This window comes from Lactuca virosa, chromosome 4 (assembly GCF_052849685.1).
Source record: "Lactuca virosa cultivar CGN04683 chromosome 4, Lactuca_virosa_CGN04683_v6, whole genome shotgun sequence".
NCBI lineage: Eukaryota > Viridiplantae > Streptophyta > Magnoliopsida > Asterales > Asteraceae > Lactuca > Lactuca virosa.
Genome location: NC_136429.1, coordinates 25,658,473 through 25,682,258, shown reverse-complemented (window position 1 = coordinate 25,682,258; position 23,786 = coordinate 25,658,473).

Here is a 23,786-nt window from a genome sequence, read left to right as displayed (position 1 = left end):
GATGTATCCCACGCACTGCTCCTCCTCACTGCCTATAACCAACATTTGCTTAACTTGTCATAATCGCATAATTACCCTCAAAGTCAACCCTGGTCAAAGTCAAGGTTAACAGTCGAGGGCAACAGTCCATGTTGACCTCAACTCGTCGAGTGCATCCAGCAACTCGTCGAGTTCCTCCCGAGTCCATTCCACTGAATCCCACATCAACTCGCCGAGTCACCCTAGTGACTCGTTGAGTTCATCAAATGTCCAAAAAACTAATGTCTGCTTAGACCAAAACCCTAATCCTTCACCGCACTCATCTAGAAACTCAGAAACGGGCAAACCCTACCCCAACTCGTTAGTGGCGGAGCCAAGAATTTTAATACGGGGGTACACCATAATTGGAATTTAAAATAACATTTGAAGAATCAGAATCTAGGTAAAAAAATGAAGCCTCTTGAAATTGTATTTTTTAACAAAAGTTTTCGAATGGATGGTGGAATATCGATCTTACCGTTGTCTATAAACTCTCGGCAGCAATCACTTGGATTCATGAGAAGAAAAAAAACAGGCAGCAAGATTTAATGTTTTGAGCGAGGTGCATGGTAGTTAAGCATACTTACACATAGAGAATTAATATGTAAAGTTTAATATATAAATTTTATTTTGGGGGTACAGTTGTACCCCTAACGCCCTATCTAGCTCCGCCACTACGACTCGTCGAGTCAGCTAAGGGACTCGACGAGTTCCTTCAGTCCTTTCCAAGTTCAACCTTTTTTAGTGGGATCTAAGTTCCCAAACTCCAGATCCAAACTCCCTTAGTGCAGATACCACGTAAAGTTGCAAACTTTACGTGCATGCAAGGTCCTTCAAGGCCATAACATCAAAACTAGGCTTCTTACAAGGTTTTTGTGCATGGAAAGGGGCTAGGCTGCATAAAGTGGGTAACTTTATGTCATTGGGGACCTAGAGAGGTCCAGATCTAGAACCATATCCTTGTGATACGTCCAGATCCGAGTTTGACTCCATTTTGCACCAAAAATGGCCAGTTACTTCCAAGAAAAGGGATCTAATCAACTAGAGATCAAGGTGACGACTTTATACCTCAAGATGATGGCTGATACAAAGTAGATGTCAGATCTACTGCTCCTCTCCTTGCTCCTTCCTCTTCAAGCTCTAGAATCCTTCACAAATACCCCGAAATGACTCACAAAAGCTCTTACTCTCACTCAAGAAGGTGCAAGGTCGAACTAGGGTTTTCTCTGGCTAATAGGGTGATAACGGAGGCCACAAGAGGCAGATTATGTTCCTTAAATAGGGTGCAAACCCTAAAAATTAGGGTTTCTCTTTACAGCTCCTACTCGTCGAGTCGGGGCCTTCCGACTCGTCGAGTAGGACCCAAATCCCACGTCCTCATAATAGTCTCTACTCGACGAGTAGGAGCACCCCAACTCACCGAGTCCATGCACAAAACCCTAAAATTATAAAAATTAATCAATACCTGGAATAGGTGTTACAAGTCTCCCCCACTTGAACTAGACTTCGTCCTCGAAGTCTGCTGGCCCAAACAAATCCGGGTAGTGGTCTCGCATCTCGTCCTCCGGCTCCCAAGTCCACTCGGAGTCCCTGCGGTGCTGCCATTGCACCTTTACCTGCTTCACTTCCTTGTTCCGAAGAACTTTGGTTTTCCTATCTAAGATTGCAACCGGCCTTTCAATGTAGTTCAGGCTCTCATCCCCTAAATATCGTCCAGAAAAATGACTGCGGCCTCGTCTGTGACACACTTCCGAAGCTGTGACACATGGAAGGTGTTGTGAATCTGTCTAAGCTCATCCGATAGATCCAACCGATAGGCCACCTTGCCCACTCGAGTCGTAATCCTAAACGGCCCTATATATCGGGGTCCAAGCTTGCCCCTCTTCTGAAACCTGATGATTTCCTTCCATGGTGACACTTTTAGTAACACAAAGTCCCCCACCTGAAACTTGAGATCCGATCACTGCCCGTCAGCGTAACTTTTCTAACGGCTCTGCGCGACCCACAACCGGCCGCACACCTGCTGAATCAACCCGGTAGTCTTGAGCACTACCTCAGTGCTCCCCATTACCCGGTGTCCAACCTCGCCCCAACAAACCGGGGTCTTGCATCTCCTACTATACAACATCTTAAATGAAGGTCGGTCGATAGTGGCATGGTAACTGTTATTGTACGAAAACTCGGCCAGTGGAAGGTACGTATCCCAACTTCCTCTAAAATCCAATACGCATGCTCGAAGCATATCCTAAAGTGTCTGGATCGTCCTCTCACTCTTGACATGAACTGGCTTGATCCTCTCCATACCAGTTTCAAGCATTGCAAAGATACTTATCATATTACCCGATCGATTAACAAAACTCACTCAACCTATAACGACAAATCCCCGAACTATCTCTAGCATCTAGGCTCGTCAGTACTTAGGTAAGAGATACCACGCCCCTTCCTAGCCCCACAATAAAGATGGGAAACAAGAAACAAAAGACATCAAGGGAATCCCAGAGGTTTATAACCTCCCCGAGATTTCCAGAAGTTCTTTCAAGAGATATAACCCATGTGTCGAGTTGAGTTCCGAATCGACTTGACTCTCGGAACCATTCCCATACCAAACCCCAATACCACTTAGCACCAACCCAAAAACCGATATTGTCCAGTCGATGGGACGACCTAATAAGTAAGGAAATTATCAGACCAAACCTCTAACCTCAGAAAACACCAGTCTGACTCTTAAGGAGGAAAAGCGGATTGCCCATAGGAAAACTGAACACTAAGAGTCAAGAAAACCCATCGTCAAGGATCGATCTCCCCTATTCTGAATCGACGGCCAACTCTAAGAAACAAGCAAAGGTCAACATCCCGCAAGTTCAGGATTCCGTAGGGAGAAAACTCCCAAGGCAGCCCAGGATTCATAAGGCCAGCTGCACCACACACAACCTTAACCTTGGTAACAATAGTGCCAATCCTTAAGATCTAGGAACACTACTTCTAGAACTCCAAGAACACAATCTTCAGAAGACCATTCGAGATCCTCGCCATGATAGTTCCAGTAACCTATAGCCTTTGGTTACCATAATAACTCAACATCATACATCTCACATTCCACGTATTCAACCCTAATAAGTGTCTAACCGCCGAAGCTCTCGTAGTCCCACTCGACGAGATCAAGGTAAACAAGAACCCACACCCCGAATAGGAGCATGTGGGGATCATAGACAGGGAAATCAAATGAACAAGGTCAAACACTAATAGCGAAAATCCGCTGGAACGCCAAGCGAGGATCTAAGTTCACTTAGGAACGAGAAGATCAAAATGAACAGAAGTACACACATCTATCCTCAACCCTTGATATCCCACTGAGAATTTAAATTTCAGGACGAAATTCCCTCTAACGGGGGGAAGATGTGACAACTCGAAATATTTGGATCAAGTAAGGTCTAAATTGTAACCCTATTACAATGAAAACCTTGAAAACTAAAAGAGCATAAGTGCACGTATATGGATGTATACACTTTGGAAGTCACATATAAGATAATCTCTTGAAAGTAAACAAGTTTGTCAAGGCAAAACTAGACAAATGAATTTGAAAAAAAAAGAATCATGGAATTAAAAGATTTGCCTATTAGTATTTAGCCTAGTCCCCCACCCACCTTAGAACATGGAAGGCCTTAAGAACAATGACTTAAGCTAACATATATAGACTTGAAAATGTGTAATAAGCTTTGTGGAACCATTATTGGATGCATTCTTGGCTAGTCGACAAGAAAACACACATTAAACACTTTGTTTGGAAGTTTTAGCACAATATCCCACTAAGGCCATCCCCTTTGAGTGCATACTAGCTAAAACCGTGAACACTCCCATGAGAAATGACCCAAAACCGTAAACATCTTCACTTGGGCCACCCTTGGCCGAAAACCCAATGAAAAACCACATCTTGTGCGTAAACCCCCCTCTAATGGGCCACACCTTGGCGTAAACACTAATAGAAAGGAGTTAGGATCGTAAACACCCTTGGGGACCATACATTGGACGAAAACTCAAAAGGAAACCCACTTTAGGGGCGTAAACACTCTTGGTGGACACAGGGAAAGGCATCCTAGGGCGTAAACACATGTGTTTACAACCATGCTTGGATATTTTAAGGTGTTTACGGATTTGAATTAAGGAAAAAGAAAAATATATTTGACTTTAAGGTGTGACATTTCTTCCCTTCCCAAGGCAAACACTTGTAAACACACATTAACCATCAAATAACAAAGCATGATCCTCCAGTAACCCAAGCAAGCATCATGATAACTTTCACTCCTTACTAAGGAACGAAAACCCTTCTCCTATATCACATTCCCTCATTTTCACTTACTGGGAAAACCCCAAATTGCTCTCTGAGAAACTCAAGCTTCAAGCTTTAAGGGTACTTAATTCTTCAAGGCACTTCCTAAATCCTAGTAAGTATTTCAAGTTTGAATAATGATCCTACACATTATCTTGTTAATTTCCTTCCGTTTACATATGACACCATGTGTTAACAACTCTAGGGTATCATAATCTTCACAATTTCGTCAAACACTCCAAGTGTTTAGGATCAAAACTTTCCTCTCATCACTTCAACTACACCCTTCAACTACCCACGGTGAGCTTCATACCCCCATATTTTCAAGCTGTTCTATGTTTTAGGGGGGGGGGGTACAAGTCAAACTTTGTTTATTCCACAAATAACTACAAGTTTTTCATCTTTATGTTAAGGATAAATTATTATTTGTACAAGTTATGGTATACTCTAGTTTTGGTATAAATATTGTAATATATATATATATATATATATATATATATATGTATGTATATATATATATATATATATATATATATATATATATATATATATATATACATATCACAATATATATATCAGCAAAACTAACATGATCAATGTTATAAAATCATAAGAGAAGTTAAGATCTGTAAACTACATGGCTTTTGGGAACTTTTTTTAAAGATAGCTTTACTAGTAAACTTTGGTATAGTATAGTCATTTACTAATCTAGTGGTTTTAATACCTAAATATTATGTTCTGAATTCATATTTTCCATTTTGGAACACACCTTTATATTTATATAAAAGAGTATATAAATAATTTCAAACCAACAAGATAAACTATAATTGGTATAGTTTGGAAGTCACGACCCACTCTTTTCAAAAGACATGTTTAATCATTTAAAGGTATAACTATCCTGTTTTTACAAGAAAAGGAGTCATAGTTCACGTAAATCTGTTAATGCTCTTGTGAGACACCTTTAGTTGTACCTACCTAGCGTACGCGGTAAGTCCTGTTAGTTATAACCAGAGTCTCCTGGAGGGAGAATGGGGTAATTGTGTATAGATCTATACGGGGTTGACACCCCCACACCTGAGCTGTTCGCTACAGCTAGACTAGGCCAGTCTAGGGTGACAAATATCTTATGGAAACTGACGCCTGAAAAACGGCAAGCCAGGCGTTTAGGTCATTAGTATGGTTGTAACGACTCACATAGGGATAAACAAAAAGATTTTTGGGTTTACGAGAAGCTTACTTCATTAGTTTTATTGAAAGAAATGAAACTATAAGCTATTTTCTATATGACATTCACCTCCATCATGGTCTTAGGGCTTAAGACCACAACTCATCTTTAAGGAAAATACTGCATTTTTCTGGAACTATATGTTATTACTTTACAAGGAAAGGATACCAAGGAACTGCTTTCACTTTCAGCTCATATTTATGAAAATATTGGATTTTCTGGGAACGCACTCTTTACAAGTATAACAAAAGAAACAAAGGATATGCATGCATTTATTCACGGTTTTAGAACGAGACTGCAAACCTTCTCTTTTTATATAGAAAATATCGGATTTTCTGAAAGTACTACGAGAACTATTCTAAACAAGTGTAAAACTATTTCGTACAATAATGCTTATGAACTCACCAAATTTTTAGTTGACGCTTCTCAAAACGACTTATATTCTCAAGGATCTAGCAGGCAGGTACTCAAACCTTCTTGAGGGTCAGCGCCTTCATGTTATGTTTTTCTTACCTTTCAGTTATTTGTAATCAACTTTTGAACAATCTCGTTTGTAAACAATGTAATACTCGAGATCTAAATGTATGAATGTTTGTGTTGCTTTGCTTCATTACTATTCAATTGTTATGATACTATACATGAAGTCACTCCATCCACCCCCAGACGTTTCCGCCGTTCTGGTTTGGGGGTGTGGTAGAATGGGTAGCGGCTGAACCTTGCCATGAGGCCGCTGTGACATCCCCAAAATCACGGCCAGAAAAGACCGGTTTCATTTATGCTTTTAAAATAATTTCAGAGTAAATCGATTGACTTAAAAGAGTTGAGGAATTTGTCCCCAAAACAATACATGATAAAATAAGGTTTATCAAAGCATTTCTTAAAGAAATGTATTTTCATTATATATCAAAACTCGGGATGTCATGTTCCGATACAGACACAAAATCATAAACAATAAAACATAGACCTTACACAGTTTATAAAACTACTGGTCTATAAACAAAAACATCTTCACAAGTTCAACAACTTATGCTCTCGCGCCACTACCTATAATACAAAGAAACTGAGTGGGTCAGGCTTGGGAGCCTGGTGAGCATATAGGGATTTCAACCCACAATAAATAATTATATTTAGTTCATCAACCAACAATAACCCGATTACCCATTCCCGTTATCCTCACTTTATGTCCCTAAAACAACAACTATTACAAGGGACCTAATCTAGGATTTTCATCGGGACGGACATTACTGCAAAGGGGTTTCCTTAACAATAGATGTCCTAAAGGCAACCATGAGGGGGATGGAGTACAACAAATGAACACCCAAGTTCATTAACACCTACATGTAATGAGCCTGCTAGCGTTCCACTGGACTGTCTAGAAAAGTCCGTGGTCGTCATCTAAACTCCGCTAGATGACTGAATCAGCAACAACAACGAGGCCTCTCGTCATTTTATTTCATCACACAACAACTGTCTACCCATGTTCTGGACAGTTTAGTGACAAAATCTATAGCAATGTTTTCCCATTTACCCATAGGCACAGGTAAAGATTCTAAACTCCCGTATGGTTTCTGATGTTGTTCCTTGACCTGCACACATGTCACACACTCTGCCACGTACTTTGCAATATCAAGCTTCATCGTCGGCCACCAGTAATAGGGTTTCAGGTCCCTATACATTTTAGTGCTACCGGGATGAATTGAGTACATGGTTTTGTGAGCTTCTTCCATCAGAAGATCTCTTATTCCTCCTGACTTAGGTACCCAAATACTATATTGGAATACCTTCAGTCCATGACCATTTGTACCAAACACCAACGTTTTTCCCAAACATTCCTCCTTCCGGTCATTCTTTTCAGAAGCTTCCTCTTGAGCTTTGTTTATACTTTCCACAATGGTCGAGACGACTTCTATTCTCAACGCTCTTGGCCTTTTTCTTTCAAGATTGACTTTCCGACTGAGAGCGTCAGCAACTATATTTGCTTTACCGGGGTGGTAAAGTATCTCACAATCGTAGTCGTTAAGTAATTCTAGCCAGCATCGTTGCCTCATGTTCAATTCTTTCTGATTAAAGAGATATTGGAGACTCTTATGATCAGTGAAAAGTTTGCACTTCGTGCCATAGAGGTAATGCCTCCATATTTTTAGAGCGAAAACTATCGCTGCCAGCTCCAAATCGTGAGTGGGGTAGTTCTTCTCATGCTCTTTCAGATGTCGAGACGCATATGCTATCACTCTTTCTCTTTAGGTCAAAACATAACCCAACCCAACACCAGACGCATCGCTATAGACAGCGAAGTCTTCAACTCCATCGGGTAGAGAAAGAATCGGTGCTTCACATAGCTTCTACTTTAACAACTCGAATGCTTCTTTGTGCTTATCAATCCAAGTATAAGTAGATCCTTTGTGAGTCAAAGCTGTTAATGGAGTAGCGATCGAAGAAAAGCCTTGGATAAACCTTCGGTAATATCCGGCTAATCCTAAAAAGCTTCGGATCTCCGTGGGACTTTTTGGTTGTTCCCACTTCATCACGGCTTCAATCTTTGCTGGATCAACCATTATTCCTTCTTGGTTGAACACGTGACCCAAGAATTGGACTTCTCGAATCCAAAAATGACATTTGGAGAACTTAGCATACAACTTCTCCTTTTCAAGACTTCTAACACTTCTCGCAAGTTTCTGCCATGCTCTTTTTGGCTTTTCGAATAAATTAGAATGTCATTTATGAACACCATCACAGATTTATCAAGGAACGGATTACAAACCCTGTTCATTAAATCCATGAATGCTGCGGGAGCAGTGGTTAGTCCAAACGACATAAACAAGGACTCGTAGTGTCCATATCGTGTTCTGAATGCAGTCTTCTCTATATCCTGCTCTCTTACTTTCAACTGATGATATCCTGACCTCAGGTCTATCTTTGAAAAATAACTTGAACCTTGTAGTTGATCGAACAGGTCATCAATCCTCGGCAACGGATATCTATTCTTTATTGGTGCCTTGTTCAGCTCTCTGTAATCGATGCACATTCTCATACTTCCATCTTTCTTCTTCACGAATAACACCGGAGCTCCCCAGGGTGATGAACTAGGACTTATGAAACCTTTGTCCAATAACTCCTGAAGTTGCATCATTAGCTCCTTCATCTCCGTTGGTGCTAATCGGTAAGGTGCTTTTGTTATAGGCGTCGTCCCTGGTAACAAGTCTATTCTGAACTCCACTTGTCTATCAGGCGGTATTCCGGAAAGATCTTCGGGAAATACTTCCGGATAATCACACACCACCGGAATGTTCTGCACCTCCTTTTTCTCCTTCTTTGTGTCAATCATGAATGCCAAATATGATGTACATCCTTTGGCCAAACACTTTCTGGCTTTCATTAGAGAAATGATCCCAGAGCTTACTCTGCGTTTGTCCCCATACACCATAAATGACTCTTTCACTGGGGGGTTTACTTTGACTATCTTCTTTCTGCATAATATCTCGGCGTCATTGGCGCTAAGCCAATCCATTCCCAACACGATGTCGAAACCGTTAAGTTCGATAGGCAATAATTCCTCGTGGAATTTATTCCCATTCAGGTCGATTAAGATGTTTTTCATACGATGGATAACAGGTACAAACTTGCCACTAGCAACTTCGACTAATAAAGCATTATCTAGTCTATCTACAGGCAAAGCTAGTTTTCTACCAAATTCATGCGATATAAAGGAGTAGTTGGCTCCAAAATCAAATAAAATTTGGGCACGCAAATAGTTTACGAGAAAGGTACCTGAAGCGACATCAGCTTCATCTTTCGCAGCTTCCAGTGTCATCTGGAAAGCTCTTGCTTTAGGCTTTGGGGGAATATTGGGTTTTGCTGCCTCCTTCTTTCTCGGACAGTCTTTCAAAATTTGCCCCTCTTCATTACACCCAAAGCACACTCTCTTGTTGGACGGACACTCATTGGCATAATGCCCCGTCTTTCCACACTTGTAGCAGGTCACATCCTCGCTACATTTCCCAGAGTGCTTTTTCTTGCACTTCTCACACCATTTCGATTCGCCTCCTTTTCCTCCTCCAAAATTTTTCGAATCAGACTTCGAAAATTTGCTTTTCTTGCTGGAACCTGAAGTTCCTTCAAACTTTCTCTTTTCACCAACTTTAACTTTACTGGCGGTTCTCCCCTTTATCATGTCCTCAACAGACTTTGCAGCCCAAATAGCTGCCTCAAGAGTAGGTTCCTGACGTACTGGCACCGGATACTCCCATGGGAGTCCCTTTGCGTACCGATCCACTTTTGTCAGCTCGTCGGGGATGATGCGCAAGGCAAACTCCATCTTGTCTGTGAAGGTGTTTGTGTAATCGTCAACTGACATGCTGCCTTTCGTCAATGTCACGAACTTGTTCTCCAACTCCAACAGATTTTGGGCCTAGCAGAACTTGCGCTTGAACTGCACCAAGAATTCTGCCCATGTCAATTGCAGTGGTTCATTAGGGCTTAGGGTCTTCCCCAGAGTGTTCCACGAACGAACAGCGCCACCCCTGAACTGACGTACTGCATATATGGTTTGTAGTTTTCCCTTGCAACCGCATGTCATAAAGGCCAACTCCATTTCTGAGATCCAATCCATAACTCCGATCGGATCTTCCTTTCCAGTGAAGGTCGGTGGTTTGCAAGTCAGAAAATCTTTGTACTTTCATCCAAGGCCATAATTCCCTCCATCTTGGTTATTCTGCCTAACAATTGGTGGGTTGGCTTGACCAACAGTCCCACTGAAGTTACCTCCTTCCGACGGCCCTCCATTCACTTCGGGCTCTTCAACTTGAATTAAAAGTTCTTCACGATTTTGTTGAAGCAGACGTCTAGTTTCTTCCATATGACGATCCAACATCGTCTGAATCATCAATTGTACACCAGCCATTGTCATTGGCTTAGGTGCTGCAGCTACTACAGGAGCTTGCTCAATCACTGGTGGTTGAGCCTGTTGATTCCTGTTTTCGTTAACGTTTCCAACTCCGCTTCTTGTTCTTGCCATTCTTGATTTATACACCGAATAAGGTGAATTTAGATCTTTATTCACGATAGATATTTAAACCATCTTTATCACTCCGAAATGTTTACATGCTAGTTCTAATGTCGTAGCTATACGCTTAGAATCCTAAACACATAAGGTCTCCAGATCCGGTTGGCAACAAACCATAGATCCGAACAAATAATATCATATATGGCAAACATATAACATTTAGCACATAAAAGCATTTTAGGCAACTTTCCTAAAATAAACTAGTGCTCGTGTCTTAAATATAACAGACACTCATCTCACAATCTTTGCTTAGCATTCTAAGTTTAAGTCTAGAAATCCTACAAATTCCTAGTTCGCTTAAACTAACGCGCTCATACCAACTGTGACATCCCCAAAATCACGGCCATAAAAGACCGGTTTCATTTATGCTTTTAAAATAATTTCAGAGTAAATCCGTTGATTTAAAAGAGTTGCGGAATTTGTCCCCAAAACAATACATGATAAAATAAGGTTTATCAAAGCATTTCTTAAAGAAATGTATTTTCATTATATATATCAAAACTCGGGATGTCATGTTCCGATACAGACACAAAAGCATAAACAATAAAACATAGACCTTACACAGTTTATAAAACTACTGGTATATAAACAAAAACATCTTCACAAGTTCTCCAACTTATGCTCTCGCGCCACTACCTGTAATACAAAGAAACTGAGTGGGTCAGGCTTGGGAGCCTGGTGAGCATATAGGGTTTTCAACCCACAATAAATAATTATATTTAGTTTATCAACCAACAATAACCCGATTACCCATTCCCGTTATCCTCACTTTATGTCCCTAAAACAACAACTATTACAAGGGACCTAATCTAGGATTTTCATCGGGACGGACATTACTGCAAAGGGGTTTCCTTAACAATAGATGTCCTAAAGGCAACCATGAGGGGGATGGAGTACAGCAAATGAACACCCAAATTCATTAACACCTACAGGTAATGAGCCTGCTAGCGTTCCAGTGGACTGTCTAGAAAAGTCTGTAGTCGTCATCTAAACTCCGCTAGATGACTGAATCAGCAACAACAACGAGGCCTCTCATCATTTTATTTCATCACACAACAACTGTCTACCCATGTTCTACCCAACATATTAGTAGATAAAATATATACATTTATATACAGCTTAAAACCTGTACAAAACATCTGTTCAACAACTAGTTCAAATAAACAAATAATATATAAACACCTAGCACGTATTTTATAAAGAATACTTCATATATATGTGTTAGAAGAAAAGGAATATACACTCACTTGATAAGACGATGATCGGACAGCACCTCGTCTATTAAAATAATATTTTCCGATAAAACCGGGATGTTTTCTCCAAAACCGGGCTTTACGCGGGCATAGATTCGGATCAGAAACTTTACTTCTCGGGATCTTCGGGACTTGCTTCGGGTCTCGGGATGATACCGGGGCTTCGGGGGTATAAATTGCCAAGAAGAAAGAAATATAAAGGGGAAGAGAAGAAATATTGGGCAACAAACCCGGAGGCCTCGTCTCTTATTTATAGGGCTGTACTTCGGGGTTACGTTGGGCGTAACTCGCAAGTACGCGGGGCGTAATGCCTCTTTCATGCGTACGCTCGGCGTACCAAGCCTTATGTTGGGCGTAGTTCGGATAAGACTGCTACGTGGCGAGCTTCGGGTGGTGCTACGCGGCTCTCTCTCGGACCACACAAGGCCGAAGTACGCTGGTCGTACTCAAAGGTTACGCGAGGCGTACCCTTCGGATCAAATGGGACGAGTCAGCTCTTCGGATATTATCCGAATAAATAATAAAATTTATATATTTTAATTATTTAAAAACTTCAGAAAATCATATATTCTTTATACGAGCTCCGTTTTCGACGTTCTTTATATCCACGCGTAGGTGAGACTATACTCTACAGCTTTCATTTAGACTTCGTCGGCTAATTTTGAATTTATTTTTATTATTTATTTTTAGTAGGCCGGGACAGGAAAACTCCGTTAGAAAATCATAACTTCTTCATCTGACGTCCGTTTTCATCTGTCTTTCTTCCGTTCGACTACTATCGATGAGATCTTCAATTCTCATTTAGATTGTTTCGGCGAAAACTCGCTTGATCTCAAATTCGAACTTTGGGCTGTCTACTGCTAAGTCGAAACTTTGGAAAATCATAACTTCCTCATACGAAGTCAGATTTGGGCGTTCTTTTCATGCACGCTCTCGGTTTAACGTAATCTACGAATTTCGTTTAGATCACTAAGGCTAAATATCGCTCTATCGATATTTCACTATTTACGTCACGCAGTGTCGTATCGGTTCTGTCGCGAAACTTCGACAGATCATAACTTCTTCGTTATAACTCGGATTTCAACATTCTTTATATATTCGGAAATCTCGTCACGACCACTACGTCTTCATGCATCGATATTGGGTTTATCTAACATTTCATTTTCACGCTTATTTTTATTCTTAATTCATTTAAGTCACACAATTAAGCAATTGAGCATAAAACACATAATACTCAAATAATACATTTCTATTATTTCAAGACGGGTTACAAAGATTAACCTAGACTATTACAACGACATTAATGCCTAGCCCAGAAACACAGGCGTTACAATTCTCTCCACCTTAGAATGATTCTGTCCCCGGAATCACACATCAACAAACAAATGTGGATATCGACTCATCATGTCGCTCTCCGTTTCCCAGGTGAGATTTGGTCCATTCGCATGTTTCCATCGGACAAGCACTAATTCGACCATCTTGCGTCGCAATTTCTTAGTCTTTCGGTCAACGATTTCCTCTGGTTCTTCAATTAACCTTTTGTTCTCATCAATTCTTAACTCAGAAATTGGAATTATATCGGGAACTTCTCCCGTGAATTTCCTCAGATAACACACATGAAAAGTGTTGTGAATACCATTCAGCTCTTCTGGTAATTCCAGCTTGTAAGCTTGGTTCCCAATTCTCTGAAGAACTTTAAACGGTCCAATAAACCTTGGACTCAACTTTCCCCTTTTACCAAATCTTATAAGTCCCTTCCATGGCGAGACTTTAAGTAAAACCGAATCTCCAACTCCAAAAGTCATCGGTCTTCTTTTCTTGTCAGCATAGCTCTTTTGACGATCCTGAGCTGCTAACATTCTTTCCCTGATTATTTTCAGCTTTTCAGTAGTTTGATGGACTATCTCTGGTCCCATAAACTGCTTTTCCCCAGCCTCAAGCCAACAAGATGGCGTACGACACTTCTGTCCGTACAAAGCTTGATAAGGTGCGATCTTTATGCTCGAGTGGAAACTATTATTGTAGGAAAAATTCTACCAAAGGCAAATGTTCATCCCAGTTGCCTTGGAATTCCAGGGTACATGCTCTCAGCATATCTTCAAGTGTTTGTATCGTTCGCTCGCTCTGACCATCAGTCTGTGGATGGTAAGCTGTACTCAAACGCAACTTGGTACCCAATTCCTCTTGTAGACTTTTCCTAAATATTGAGGTGAAACATCTGTCACGATCCGATACAATCGTTAATGGAACACCGTGAAGCCTCACAATTTCCTTCACGTAAGAATTCGCAAGCTTATCCATAGACCATTTCTCATTGGCTGCTATGAAATGCGCAGTCTTAGTGAAGCGATCAACGACCACCCAAATCATGTCGTGACCATTCTTTGTTCTGGGCAGTTTAGTGACAAAATCCATAGCAATGTCTTCCCATTTACGCATAGGCACAGGTAAAGGTTCTAAACTCCTGTATGGTTTCTGATGTTGTGCCTTGACCCGCGCACATGTCACACACTCCGCCACGTACTTTGCAATATCAAGCTTCATCGTCGGCCACCAGTAATAGGATTTCAGGTCCCTATACATTTTAGTGCTACTGGGATGAATTCAGTACATGGTTTTGTGAGCTTCTTCCATCAGATGATCTCTTATTCCTCCTGACTTAGGTACCCAAATACGATCTTGGAATACCTTCAGTCCATGACTGTTTGTACCAAACACCAATGTTTTTCCCAAACGTTCCTCCTTCCGGTCATTCTTTTCAGAAGCTTCCTCTTGAGCTTTCTTTATACTTTCCACAATGGTCGAGACGACTTCTATTCTCAATGCTCTTGGCCTTTTTCTTTCAAGATTGACTTTCCGACTGAGAGCGTCAGCAACTATATTTGCTTTACCGGGGTGGTAAAGTATCTCACAGTCGTAGTCGTTAAGTAATTCTAGCCAGCGTCGTTGCCTCATATTCAATTCTTTCTGATTAAAGAGATATTGGAGACTCTTATGATCAGTGAAAAGTTTGCACTTTGTGCCATAGAGGTGATGCCTCCATATTTTTAGAGCAAAAACTACCGCTGCCAGCTCCAAATCGTGAGTGGGGTAGTTCTTCTCATGCTCTTTCAGCTGTCGAGACGCATATGCTATCACCCTTTCTCTTTGGGTCAAAACACAACCCAACCCAACACCAGACGCTTCGCTAGACAACGAAGTCTTCAACTCCATCGGGTAGACAAAGAATCGGTGCTTCACATAGCTTCTTCTTTAACAACTTGAATGCTTCTTTATGCTTATCACTCCAAGTATAAGTAGCTCCTTTGTGAGTCAAAGCTGTTAATGGAGTAGCGATCGAAGAAAAGCCTTGGATAAACCTTCGGTAATATCCGGCTAATCCTAAAAAGCTCCGGATCTCCGTGGGACTTTTTCGTTGTTCCCACTTCATCACAACTTCAATCTTTGCTGGATCAACCATTATTCCTTCTTGGTTGACCACGTGACCCAAGAATTGGACTTCTCGAATCCAAAAATCACATTTGGAGAACTTAGCATACAGCTTCTCCTTTTTCAAGACTTCTAACACTTCTTGCAAGTGTCTGCCATGCTCTTCTTGGCTTTTCAAATAAATTAGAATGTCATCTATGAACACTATCATAGATTTATCAAGGAACGGATTACAAACCCTGTTCATTAAATCCATGAATGTTGCGGGAGCATTGGTTAGTCAAAACGACATAACCAAGAACTCGTAGTGTCCATATCGTGTTCTGAATGCAATCTTCTCTATATCCTGCTCTCTTACTTTCAGCTGATGATATCTTGACCTCAGGTCGATCCTTGAAAAGTAACTTGAACCTTGTAGTTGATCGAACAGGTCATCAATCCTCGGCAACAGATATCTATTCTTTATTGTTGCCTTGTTCAGCTCTCTGTAATCGATGCACATTCTCATACTTCCATCTTTCTTCTTCACGAATAACATCGGAGCTCCCCAGGGTGATGAACTAGGTCTTATGAAACCTTTGTCCAATAACTCCTGAAGTTACATCATCAGCTCCTTCATCTCCGTTGGTGCTAATCGGTAAGGTGCTTTTGCTATAGGCGTCGTCCCTGGTAACAAGTCTATTCTGAACTCCACTTGTCTATCAGGCGGTATTCCGGGAAGATCTTCGGGAAATACTTCCGAATAATAACACATCACCGGAATGTTCTGCACCTCCTTTTTCTCCTTCTTTACGTCAATCACGAATGCCAAATATGATGTACATCCTTTGGCCAAATACTTTCTGGCTTTCATTAGGGAAATGATCCCAGAACTTACTCTGCGTTTGTCCCCATACACCATAAATGACTCTTTCCCTGGTGGGTTTACTTTGACTATCTTATTTCTGCACAATATCTCGGCGTCATTGGCGCTAAGCCAATCTATTCCCAACACGATGTCGAAACCGTTAAGTTCTATAGGCAATAATTCCTCGTGGAACTTATTCCCATTCAGGTCGATTAAGATGTTTTTCATACGATGGCTAACAGGTACAAACTTGCCACTAGCAACTTCGACTAATAAAGCATTATCTAGTCTATCTACAGGCAAAGCTAGTTTTCTACCAAATTCATGCGATATAAAGGAGTAGTTGGCTCCAGAATCAAATAAAATTTGGGCAGGTAAATGGTTTACGAGAAAGGTACCTAAAGCGACATCAGCTTCATCTTTCGCAGCTTCCAGTGTCATCTGGAAAGCTCTTGCTTTAGGCTTTGGGGGAATATTGGGTTTTGTTGCCTCCTTCTTTCTCGGACAGTCTTTCAAAATGTGCCCCTCTTCATTACACCCAAAGCACATTCTCTTGTTGGACGGACACTCATTGGCAAAATGCCCCGTCTTTCCACACTTGTAGCAGGTCACATCCTCGCTACATTTCCCAGAGTGCTTTTTCTTGCACTTCTCACACCATTTCGATTCGCCTCCTTTTCCTCCTCCAAACTTTTTCGAATCAGACTACGAAAATTTGCTTTTCTTGCTGGAACCTGAAGTTCCTTCAAACTTTCTCTTTTCACCAACTTCAACTTTACTGGAGGTTCTCCCCTTTATCATGTCCTCAACAGACTTTGCAGCCCAAATAGCTGCCTCAAGAGTAGGTGCCTGACGTACTGGCACCGCATACTCCCATGGGAGTCCCTTTGCGTACCGATCCACTTTTGTCAGCTCGTCGGGGACGATGCGCAAGGCAAACTCCATCTTGTCTGTGAAGGTGTTTGTGTAATCGTCAACTGACATGCTGCCTTTCGGCAATGTCAGTAACTTGTTCTCCAACTCCAACAGATTTTGGGCCGAGCAGAACTTGCACTTGAACTGCACCAAGAATTCTGCCCATGTCAATTGCAGTGGTTCATTAGGGCTTAGCGTCTTCCCCAGAGTGTTCCACCAACGAACAGCACCACCCCTGAACTGGCGTACTGCATATATGGTTTGCAGTTTTCCCTTGCAACCGCATGTCATAAAGGCCAACTCCATTTCTGAGACCCAATCCATAACTCCGATCGGATCTTCCTTTCCAATGAAGGTCGATGGTTTGCAAGTCAGAAAATCTTTGTACTTGCATGCAAGGCCATCATTCCCTCCATCGTGGTTATTCTGCCTAACAGTTGGTGGGTTGGCTTGACCAACAGTCCCACTGAAGTTACCTCCTTCCGATAGCCCTCCATTCACTTCGGGCTCTTCAACTTGAATTGAAAGTTCTTCACGATTTTGTTGAAGCAGACGTCTAGTTTCTTCCATCTGACGATCCAACATCGTCTGAATCATCAATTGTACACCAGCCATTGTCATTGCCTCAGGTGATGCAGCTACTACAGGAGCTTGCTCAATCACTGGTGGTTGAGGCTGTTGATTCCTGTTTTCGTTAATGTTTCCAACTCCGCTTCTTGTTCTTGCCATTCTTGATCTATACACCTAATAAGGTGAATTTAGATCTTTATTCACGATAGATATTTAAACCATCTTTATCACTCCGAAATGTTTACATGCTAGTTCTAATATCGTAGCTATACGCTTAGAATCCTAAACACATAAGGTCTCCAGATCCGGTTGGCAACAAACCATAGATCCGAACAAATAATATCATATATGGCAAACATATAACATTTAGCACATAAAAGCATTTTAGGCAACTTTCCTAAAATAAACTAGTGCTCGTGTCTTAAATATAACAGACACTCATCTCACAATCTTTGCTTAGCATTCTAAGTTTAAGTCTAGAAATCCTACAAATTCCTAGTTCGCTTAAACTAATGCCCTGATACCAACTGTGACATCCCCAAAATCACGGCCATAAAAGACCGGTTTCATTTATGCTTTTAAAATAATTTCAGAGTAAATCCGTTGATTTAAAAGAGTTGTGGAATTTGTCCCCAAAACAATACATGATAAAATAAGGTTTATCAAAGCATTTCTTAAAGAAATGTATTTTCATTATATATATCAAAACTCGGGATGTCATGTTCCGATATAGACACAAAAGCATAAACAATAAAACATAGACCTTACACAGTTTATAAAACTACTGGTATATAAACAAAAACATCTTCACAAGTTCTCCAACTTATGCTCTCGCGTCACTACCTGTAATACAAAGAAACTGAGTGGGTCAGGCTTGGGAGCCTGGTGAGCATATAGGGTTTTCAACCCACAATAAATAATTATATTTAGTTTATCAACCAACAATAACCCGATTACCCATTTCCGTTATCCTCACTCTATGTCCCTAAAACAACAACTATTACAAGGGACCTAATCTAGGATTTTCATCGGGACGGACATTACTGCAAAGGGGTTTCCTTAACAATAGATGTCCTAAAGGCAACCATGAGGGGGATGGAGTACAGCAAATGAACACCCAAATTCATTAACACCTACAGGTAATGAGCCTGCTAGCGTTCCACTGGACTGTCTAGAAAAGTCTGTGGTCGTCATCTAAACTCCGCTAGATGACTGAATCAGCAACAACAACGAGGCCTCTCATCATTTTATTTCATCACACAACAACTGTCTACCCATGTTCTACCCAACATATTAGTAGATAAAATATATACATTTATATACAGCTTAAAACCTGTACAAAACATCCGTTCAACAACTAGTTCAAATAAACAAATAATATATAAACACCTAGCACATATTTTATAAAGAATACTTCATATATATGTGTTAGAAGAAAAGGAATATACACTCACTTGATAAGACGATGATCGGACAGCACCTCGTCTATTAAAATAATATTTTCCGATAAAACTGGGACGTGTTCTCCAAAACCGGGCTTTACGCGGGCAGAGATTCGGATCGGAAACTTTACTTCTCGGGATCTTTGGGGCTTCGGGACTTGCTTCGGGTCTCGGGATGATACCGGGGGTTCGGGGGTATAAATTGCCAAGAAGAAAGTAATATAAAAGGGAAGAGAAGAAATATTGGGCAACAAACCCGGAGGCCTCGTCACTTATTTATAGGGCTGAACTTCGGGGTTACGATGGGCGTAACTCGCAAGTACGCGGGGCGTAATGCCTCTTTCATGCATACGCTGGGCGTACCAAGCCTTACGTTGGGCATAGTTCGGATAAGAATGCTACGTGGCGAGCTTCGGGTGGTGCTACGCGGCTCTCTCTCGGACGATACAAGGCCGAAGTACGCTGGGCGTACTCAAAGGTTACGCGGGGCGTACCCTTCGGATCAGATGGGACGAGTCAGCTCTTCGGATATTATCCGAATAAATAATAAAATTTATATATTTTAATCATATCGTCTTCATATGGGATCTGTTTTCGACGTTCTTTATATCCATGGGTAGGTGAGACTATACTCTACAACTTTCATTTAGACTCTGTCGGCTAATTTTGACTTTATTTTTATTATTTATTTTTAGTAGGCTGGGACAGGAAAACTCCGTTAGAAAATCATAACTTCTTCATCTGACGTCCGTTTTAGTCTGTCTTACGCGGGCATAGATTCGGATCAGAAACTTTACTTCTCGGGATCTTCGGGACTTGCTTCGGGTCTCGGGATGATACCGGGGCTTCGGGGGTATAAATTGCCAAGAAGAAAGAAATATAAAGGGGAAGAGAAGAAATATTGGGCAACAAACCCGGAGGCCTCGTCTCTTATTTATAGGGCTGTACTTCGGGGTTACGTTGGGCGTAACTCGCAAGTACGCGGGGCGTAATGCCTCTTTCATGCGTACGCTCGGCGTACCAAGCCTTATGTTGGGCGTAGTTCGGATAAGACTGCTACGTGGCGAGCTTCGGGTGGTGCTACGCGGCTCTCTCTCGGACCACACAAGGCCGAAGTACGCTGGTCGTACTCAAAGGTTACGCGAGGCGTACCCTTCGGATCAAATGGGACGAGTCAGCTCTTCGGATATTATCCGAATAAATAATAAAATTTATATATTTTAATTATTTAAAAACTTCAGAAAATCATATATTCTTTATACGAGCTCCGTTTTCGACGTTCTTTATATCCACGCGTAGGTGAGACTATACTCTACAGCTTTCATTTAGACTTCGTCGGCTAATTTTGAATTTATTTTTATTATTTATTTTTAGTAGGCCGGGACAGGAAAACTCCGTTAGAAAATCATAACTTCTTCATCTGACGTCCGTTTTCATCTGTCTTTCTTCCGTTCGACTACTATCGATGAGATCTTCAATTCTCATTTAGATTGTTTCGGCGAAAACTCGCTTGATCTCAAATTCGAACTTTGGGCTGTCTACTGCTAATTCGAAACTTCGGAAAATCATAACTTCCTCATACGAAGTCAGATTTTGGCGTTCTTTTCATGCACGCTCTCGGTTTAACGTAATTTACGACTTTCGTTTAGATCACTAAGGCTAAATATCGCTCTATCGATATTTCACTATTTACGTCACGCAGTGTCGTACCGGTTCTGTCGCGAAACTTCGACAGATCATAACTTCTTCGTTATAACTCGGATTTCAGCATTCTTTATATATTCGGAAACCTCGTCACGACCACTACGTCTTCATGCATCGATATTGGGTTTATCTAACATTTCACTTTCATGCTTATTTTTATTCTTAATTCATTTAAGCCACACAATTAAGCAATTAAGCATAAAACACATAAGACTCAAATAATACATTTCTATTATTTCAAGACGGGTTACAAAGGTTAACCTAGACTATTACAATGACATTAATGCCTAGCCCAGAAACACGGGTGTTACAGCCGCTGATGCTCGGGCCTAGACCTTCTTGCAGGTCAAGCACCGCTCCGCAAACCAGGCGATCTCCCGCTTCTTGCAGGGTCACCAATAACTCAGTCTCAAATCTCTATACATTTTTGTAGCCCCCGGATGTATAGAGAACTTGGACTTGTGTGCCTCCTCCAATATCTTCTGTCTCACTCCTCCAGTCACCGGTACCCACACCCGGCCACATTGTGTCAGAAGGCCATGGCTATCCTTATCAAACAAAGGATATTGTCCCCGAATCCGCTCTATCTTCCAGTTCTCCTTCTTCACCCCCTCGACATAAGCCTCCTTTATTATATCCAACAATGGAAAGATCACGGTCACCCTCAAACAAATGTTCCCAATCGAGGAACCTGCCGCCTTGCGGCTCAAAGCATTGGCCACCACGTTGGCCTTCCCTGGATGGTATAGGATCTCACAATCATAGTCCTTCAACACGTCCAACCACCTCCTCTGTCGCATGTTGATGTTCTGCTGATCCATCAAGTACTTCAAACTCTTGTGATCAATATAGATGGTACACCACACTCCATACAAGTAGTGACTCCAAATCTTGAGGGCAAACACTATTGCTCCCAATTCCAGGTCGTGAGTGGGGTAATTCGCCTCTTGAGGCTTTAACTGCCTCGAGGCGTAAGCTATCACATGCCCCTCTGCAATCAGTACCACACCTAACCCTGAGATCGATGCATCACAGTACACCACCAAATCATCTAACCCCTCATGTAGTACTAGAATCGGAGCCTCGCATAACCTCCGGCTCAGGGTCTCAAAAGCCAACTGCTGATCCGTGCCCCACCGAAATGTCACATTCTTCTTGGTCAAGCAAGTCAAAGGCACAGCAATCTTGGAGAAATCTCGAATGAATCTGCTAGACCCTAGAAGCTACGGATCTCGGAAGCATTCTTCGGTACTTCCCACCGCATCACTGCCTCAACCTTGGCTGGATCAACCGAAATGCCGTCCTGGTTGATGATATGCCCCAAAAACTGTACCTATCGCAGCCAGAAATCAGACATGGAGAACTTGGCATACAGCCTCTCCACCCTCAGGGTCTCCAATACCTCCCTCAGATGATGCTCATGTTGCTCCTTGGTCTTAGAATAGACCAGGATATCATCAATAAAAACGATCACCGACCTATCCAGCATTGGTCTACACACCCTGTTCATGAGATCCATGAACGCTGCTGGGGCATTGGTGAGCCCAAATGACATCCCCACAAGCTCATAATGCCCATACCGAGTCCTGAAAGCTGTCTTCAGTATGTCCTCATCCCGAATCCTCATCTGATGGTATCCCGACCGAAGATTAATCTTGGAAAACCAAGACACACCCTGCAGTTGATTGAACAAATCATCGATCCTCAGTAATGGATAACGGTTCTTCACCGTTAGTTTGTTCAGCTCTCGATAAACAATGCACATCTTGTGTGATCCATCCTTCTTTTTCACGAACAAGATCGGAGCTCCCCATGGGGAACTGCTCTGACGGATAAACCCTCGGTCTAGCAGCTCCTGAAGCTGCATAGATAGCTCCTGCATCTCGGGCGGTGCTAGCCTGTACGGTGCCTTCGCTATCGGAGCGGCACCCGACACCAAATAAATGCGAAACTCCACCTGCCTCTACGAAGGCACTCCTGGTAACTCTTCGGGAAAGACGTCCTGAAATTCCTGTACAACCGACACACTGCCCACATCTGTCGCTGTCTCAACCCTCGTATCTGAGATATAATCCAAAAATCTCGTACATCCATGCTGCAGAATTTTCCTAGCCCTCGCAGCCGAATAGATGGTTGGCCCCTGCGAGGCCCTCTCACCATGTATAACCAGTTCGGTGGGTGAGTGTGGACACCCATTAAACTGTCATTTTATAGGCAGTAACCTTATACTCCCTCCCCCCCCCCTTATAGACCGACTTCGTGAATGAGGCCTACTAACGGTAAGACTGACTTTATTCTTATACATATATATAAATATTAAACCTATAATATTATAATAGTATAAGGGTTGAATTTTAAACTTTTAAAATTCTAAGGGTTCAATTTGGAATTAAAGTATTCATGGGGGGAAACTTTACAAATTCCAAAACTTGAGGGCAAGTTTTGAACAATTCAAAAACTTTTGGTTTCCATAACTTATGAGTTTAATATCGTTTTTATGGAAGACTTTTCAAGTTCCATAACTTGAGGACAAGTTATGGAAGACATAAAAAAACATTTTATGATGACATTAAAAATAGAGAGTCTTCCATTTTCATAACCTATGAGACTTAATGTGCTTTTAAATGAAAAACTCTTCATTTTCCATAACTTGAGGACAAGTTATGGAGTTATTAAAAACCATTAAAATCAATTATTCCAATTAACAAAATAATCAAATAATTTTTTCTATGAACAAGATCAAACTCATAAGCAAAGATAATTCACATCAACAATTTTCAAGAACTTAGCTAATCACATAAACTAAAACAAGTCTTGAAACTTTGACAATTATCCTTTATTTGGATGAGAATAAACATTACCATAACATCAAAATCAAATTTTATGAACAAAAACACTTTGTGGTAATGATTCTAATCCAAAACAGGCCAAAAAAACTCGAACATATGTTGTCAGGGGCTCCAACTCGCCGAGTGCAAGAGTTGGATGAGTTTA